The sequence below is a fragment of the Sus scrofa genome, chromosome 12 (assembly GCF_000003025.6).
Source record: "Sus scrofa isolate TJ Tabasco breed Duroc chromosome 12, Sscrofa11.1, whole genome shotgun sequence".
Taxonomy (NCBI): Eukaryota; Metazoa; Chordata; class Mammalia; order Artiodactyla; family Suidae; genus Sus; species Sus scrofa.
The window spans coordinates 53,477,963-53,484,033 of NC_010454.4; positions in this window are offsets into that span (position 1 = coordinate 53,477,963).

A 6,071-nucleotide genomic window follows, 5' to 3' on the forward strand; every position below is an offset into this window, starting at 1 on the left:
CAAGACCAAGTCAGCTCAGCTTCTCATCCCTGTTTATTTTTGTTGTCTTTTCGTCTTTTCTAGGGCTGCAAGGCAGGATCCTTAACCCACTGAGCAAGGCCAGGGATTGAACCTGCCACCTCATGGTTCCTAGTCGGATTTGTTAACCACTAAGCCATGACGGGAACTCCTCCCATTCCTGTTTTCATTCCGTAGCTACACAACCCTGTCCTTGCTGGTTCCTGACCCAGCTCTTAGCTCCCTCCCCATCCCTCCGAAACTTTGCAGGCTAGCTGTTCTTTGCCTCTCTGCCTTCACGGGAAATCACCTGCTGTGAAATCTATTCACAGCCTCAGGCAAGGGAGTTGGGGGTTGGCTCCTCTCTGAACCACTCCCAGATTCTTCTCCACTCCACTCCCTTTGAAGAAAATCTTGCCATTCTAGCTTCCTGCCGTTCTGTACCACCTTCACCCTCCTCTGTGTTCTGCTGACTCCCCCCGCCTCACTCCCCGTGGAAGGGGATACTAGTTGTTCCTCAATATCTGATTTCCCTTTCTAGAAATGCAATAAGAGCCTCCAGGATTTTAGCAGAGGTTGTGGCTGCTCAAAATAAAGATGACATCTAGTTGCCCTTCAGCTGTGACTAAATTCTGATTGACAGAAGAGAAAATGAGGTACAGAATGTGCAAGTGTTCTTAAAAGAAGGGGTGCATGCTTCTCGTCACCCATTCTTGCTTCCAGCTATCTGGAATGAAGATGTGATAGCTGGAACTCAAGCACCATATTGGTCCATGAGGTAGCCTTTAGGAATTGTCACCATGCAGAGCAGAGTAACAAGATAAAAAGGAGACTGGGTCTCTTGACATTGAGGAGTACGTGTGCGTTCCAGACAGGCTGTCACTGGATGTCATAAGTGTGGAGACAAACCTCTCTCATTTAAGCCCTGTTTTGGTGGTTTCTGTCACTTGGAGCCCCAGCTAATTCTATTCAACCCTTCCTAACACCCCCTCCTTCTTCAAGGGCATTTGTCCCTTGTTCATCGTCTTGCCACCTCAGTCCCTCCTATGATCCTGATCCATGTTGATACCCATGTAATAACCTGATCTTTTCTCCCGTGGCTTCCTGTCTTCCCCCTGAGCCATGGCATTTTGTCATGACCCAGTTCTGCTTCCTTTCCAGCCTCACTCAAGCACCCTGCCTCTGGCATAACTCCCTTCCTTCCATCTTGCATCTTCATCCTCAGTACTCAGCTCTCAATGTCACCCGGCTCTCCAGCTCAGTAACGTCTGTCCTCCGGTCCATTTCTTTCCTCTTCTTCTTAGCCAACGTCTTTCCCACGCCCTTCCACTTCACCCCGTATCTTTCCCTCATTCCCGCTGGACAAAATCCCAACCCATCGGCTTTCTCAGAGAACGCCAGACAGCAGGGCAGATTGTCTCATTATAAATTCATTGTCACCCATCTATGGGCAATGAGAAACAGAGAGCAAGAGTAATGGGAGGGCACGGTGACCTCAGCTTATGACACCGAGGCCTCAAACAGGACCACTTATAATAAAGTTCAAACCTAAAAAATCTTCTTTTGGGTCTCATCAGCCAACAGCTCTCTGATCAAATTCTTTGTTAGACCCTGGAGGCTCTTACCGTAGTATCACGAACCTCCCTTTCTAGACCAAGTGCCTGTTGTAATTCTTTTCACCATTGCAATCTACATTGAACTGTGTGTTCTTTTTTTTTTTTTTATTCTCCCTTTTCTTTTGAGAATATTATACTTACTTTATTTTATTTTTTTGTCTTTTTAGGGCTGCACCTGCAGAATATAGAGGTTCCCAGGCTAGGGGTCAAATTGGAGCTATAGCTGCTGGCCTACACCACAGCCATAGCCAACGTGGGATCCAAGCCACGTCTGCAACCTACACCACGGCTCATGGCAACACTGGATCCATAACCCACTGAGCAAGGCCAGGGATTGAAACTGCGTCCTACGGATACTAGTCAGGTTTGTTTCTTCTGAGCCACAATAGGAACTCCTGTGTGTTTCTTTTTGTTTGTTTATTCTTTTTTTTCCCCTTGTCTTCTTAGGACACATGGAAGTTCCCACACTAGGGAGTTGGATCGGAGCTGCTGGCCTATACCACAGCAACGCCAGATCCGAGCTGTCTTCCACCTACACTACAGCTCATAGCAATGCCAGATCCTTAACCCACTGAGCAGTGCCAGGGATCCCCGTTACTAGTCAGGTTCATTACCGCTGAGCCACAACAGGAACTGTAAACTGTGTGTTTATTGATCCTCAGTAGACTGTAACCTGCATGGGAGCAGGAAGTCCATTTTTGCCCTCCTTTTTATCCTACCACCTAGCGTGGTGTCTGTCCCTACAAGGTACCCAATAAGTAAATACTGAACAAATGAATAAATGTGAAGGTTAAAATTAATAAATGTTGGGAGTTACCCTTGTGGTTTAGTAAGTTAAGAACCTGTCATGTGTCCACGAGGATGCAGGTTTGATTCCTGGTATCACTTAGTGGGTTAAAGATCTGGTGTTGCCGTGAGGTGGGGCATGCGTTGCAGGTGTGTCTCAGATCTGGTGTTTTGGTGGCTATGGCATAGACCGCAACTGCATCCAGTTCGACCCCTCATCTGAGAAAGTCCACATGCTGCAGGTGTGGCCTTAAAAAAAGTTAATGAAGGCGGACACACCTTGTTTTCCTTAATTGAAGGGTAAACTTAGTAAATTGGGCTTGTGGGTGGCTTTGCTCGCAAGCCCTCGAGCATTTTCCCTTTTTACTTCATTTCTCCAGTTAGTCAAAATTATAAGCTCTTGTCATTGGATCAAATAAAGGACACTGTGTGCATGTTTTGGGGCGGGGGGTGGAGAGACGGGGAGAACCAGTATGTCTGGTCTTGGGTCTTAATTTAACACCTGCTTGGCAATCAAGAGAGCACTTTAATTTCACAGAAAAATACACAGCACTGAAATGAGTGTGCATTCACCCTGTACTGGTAGGAGGGCTTCTGCAGAGCAGGTCATGGGGTGCCGCTAGGGCGGCACATGTGCAGAGGTTCAGATGGGAAAAGGCCACTTTCTCCAGAGAAGCTCCCAGCCTCTCCAGCAGGCCAGTGCACCCCTGGGCATCCCTCCAAACAACGCCTGGGACTAGGGGGATAGAAAGGGAAAAATGGATTTCTCGTTGTGGCTCAGTGGAAACGAATCTGATTAGTATCCATGAGGACGCAGGTTCGGTCCCTGGCCTCGCTTGGTGGATTAAGAATCTGGCATTGCCATGAGCTGTGGTGTAGGTCACAGACGTGGTTCGGGTCTCACGTTGCTGTGGTTGTGGTGTCAAGTGACAGCTGTAGCTCCGATTTGACCCCTAGCCTGGGAACTTCCATATGCCTCGGGTTCAGCCCTAAAAAGCAAAAAAAAAAAAAAAAAAAAAAAAAAAAAAGAAAGAAAGAAAGAAAGAAAAAGGAGGAGTTTCAGTCTGTGGTGCAGACTGTAGAGGCGCAGGTCACTGCAGAGGTTTGGGTTCTATACTGGGCTGGGTGCAATGGGTTAAAGGATCCAGTGTTGCCTCAGCTGTAGCTCAGAATCAATCCCCGGCCTAGGAACTTCCATATGCCTCAGTGCGGCCATAAAAAAAGAAAATAAATAAAAGAAGGGGAAAAGTAGGTGAGCATCAGATATTTGTGAGAGCATATCTCCCACAGCAGCAGAGCCTTCAGCGGCCCAGGGTCCCACAAGCTGTATTTATTTCCCCAGCACCTGCTGCACTCCACGCCCTGGGGCAGAAATCAGAAATCCTCAGGCTGTCATTAGACAGCAAACAGCCAGATGGTGGAGCCTCGGGCACCTCCTGGGGTCATGACCTGTCTTGGGCTTGAGGAAAGACCTTCCTGTGTGAGCTGCCCAGGAGGAGTGCCTGTGACTGTGGACTATTTTCCCCTAGGAGTGGTGGCTTTGTGCGACTTCATCAGCCTGGTCAGGCTGGAGGAGTAGCCCGTGGCTACAGAAGGGGACAAAGGGTGTGAAATAGAGAGCTCTGCCCAATCTGCCACTCAGGTAAAAAAAACTGTCAGGGGGCCTCCTGCCTGGGCAGGTGCACACACTGAGGGGGACACATGGGCAACATGCAATTTCTATAAGCATCTTTTGGAGCAGGATCAGGGCACCAGTGCGAGCTCACAGAGGGGGATGCGGCCCAGATCTTCGGGATCAGGGAAGGATTCCCAGGATTAGCTAAGACCTGAAAGATGATTAGCCACTTGCTACAGAAAAGGGGAGGGAGGGAGGGCATGCTATGAAAGCCGAGGATATTTGCAAAGCCTCAGAGGCCAACAACAAGGTGAATTAAAGCAGTGAACAAAGGTGAGTCTGTCTGGAAGGGTAAGTACAGTGGGACAGGCACTGTTAAGGGCCTAATAGAGCATGTCAAGGAATCTGGACCTTATCCTAAGAGCAAGGGGAAACCACCCCACCCGAAGGGGTCATATGGGTGAGGGACATAATGACAGCAGCTGCAGAGAAGGAGACAGGAGATGTCAGGCGTCCCACAAGAGGGCTTTGCATCTTCCAGGAAGAAACACTGCTGGCCAGGACTAGGATGGGGGCAGTGGAGATGGAGATAGATGGAAGGATTTAAGAGACATCAGAAGGTAGAACCACCAGAAACTGGCTATGAAGGGAAGAGAGAGAGAGGGGAACCAATGCTGAAGCCCAGACTTCTTACTTGGACCACTAGGTAGGGTAATTTCATTAACCGTGATAGGAACACTGGAGGTGGGGTGTGGATGGGAGGAAGATGAGTTGCTTTGCTTAGGACATGTTGGATTGGAGGTTTCCAACAAGTCAGAAGAGGTCTGGGGTGGAGAGGAAGATTTGGGAGGCCCTGGTCTATGTGTGGGGAAGGTTACCCAGGAGGAGCGAGAGAGCCCTGGTCAGCCAGCATCGACAGGACTGGCAGAAAGAGGAGGCTGAGAAAGAAGGGTACCACTAACCTTATAGTCTCACCAGCTGAGTGGTTTCCCAGTGTTCAAGTCGCTGGAGCATCCCTGGGATGCCCCTGGGAAGGTATCCAGGGCAACAGAAAGGACTCGGGAGTCAGCCTGTTCTTACCACTGAGTCCTAGCTCTGCAGATCCGTCTTCATAGACATAGCAAAGCAAATTCTTCTCTCCCCTAGATCCTTTCCCAGTGTTATACAGACAGCCCTTCTCACTCCCAAACACCTCACCTGGGGAAGGTTAGGGGGAAAAGGCTTGGCTAAACAAAGCAGATGAAAAGAGCTAAATGATGTGGCACTTTGGGAGGCTTGGGCCCCATGGATTTCCAATGGATTTCCTTCTAGAGGTTCAAGGAAGGGGGGGCACTCCCACTGGGTTAAAGACACAGGGATCCTAGCCTGGGTTGCGGCCCAAGGAAACGCATCCTCATCCTTGAGGATGTGATGGACTCTGCCTCCCCGTGTGGATCTATTAGATACTGAAGAGCTGTGATGGGACCAACCCCCAACTCGGCTCCCAGACTCAGGAGGGCAACCAGGGAGATGTTGCCACCATACACCACCTGTCCCATTTGACCATGTTCAAATGACCTCTTCCCACTACTTCTGGAGCAGTTGCTGAGAAACAGGTGTGAGATGCAGGAGGGCACGTGACTGTTGAGGAGTCAAAACTGGGAGTTGCCAGAGGCCGGGGATCGAACCTGTGTCCTCATGGATACTAGCCAGTTCGTTAGCACTGAGCCATGATGGGAACTCCAAGTCTTTGCTTCTGATGTTCCCCTTGGCTAGAACACCCCTAGGATACCCTGGTGAATTTGGAATCAACCTTTGAGACTCCAGGTGTCCTCCACTGTTCTTTGTATACTCCTGGTGAGGCAGGAGCTGTATCCTAATAGCTTTTGTAGCTCCAGCCCTTCACTTGAGGCCTGGTAAGTTAAGGGACTAAAGAATATGTGCTCTTTGGCCCCAGTGTCACAAAACTGTTAGGGTCCAGAGATATGACTGGCACTTGGAACCCTATGCATGGATGGCCTCAGGATGAGCATTCTCTTGCTCATTTTTGGGTGGGAAATAGATGACATCCAGAATTT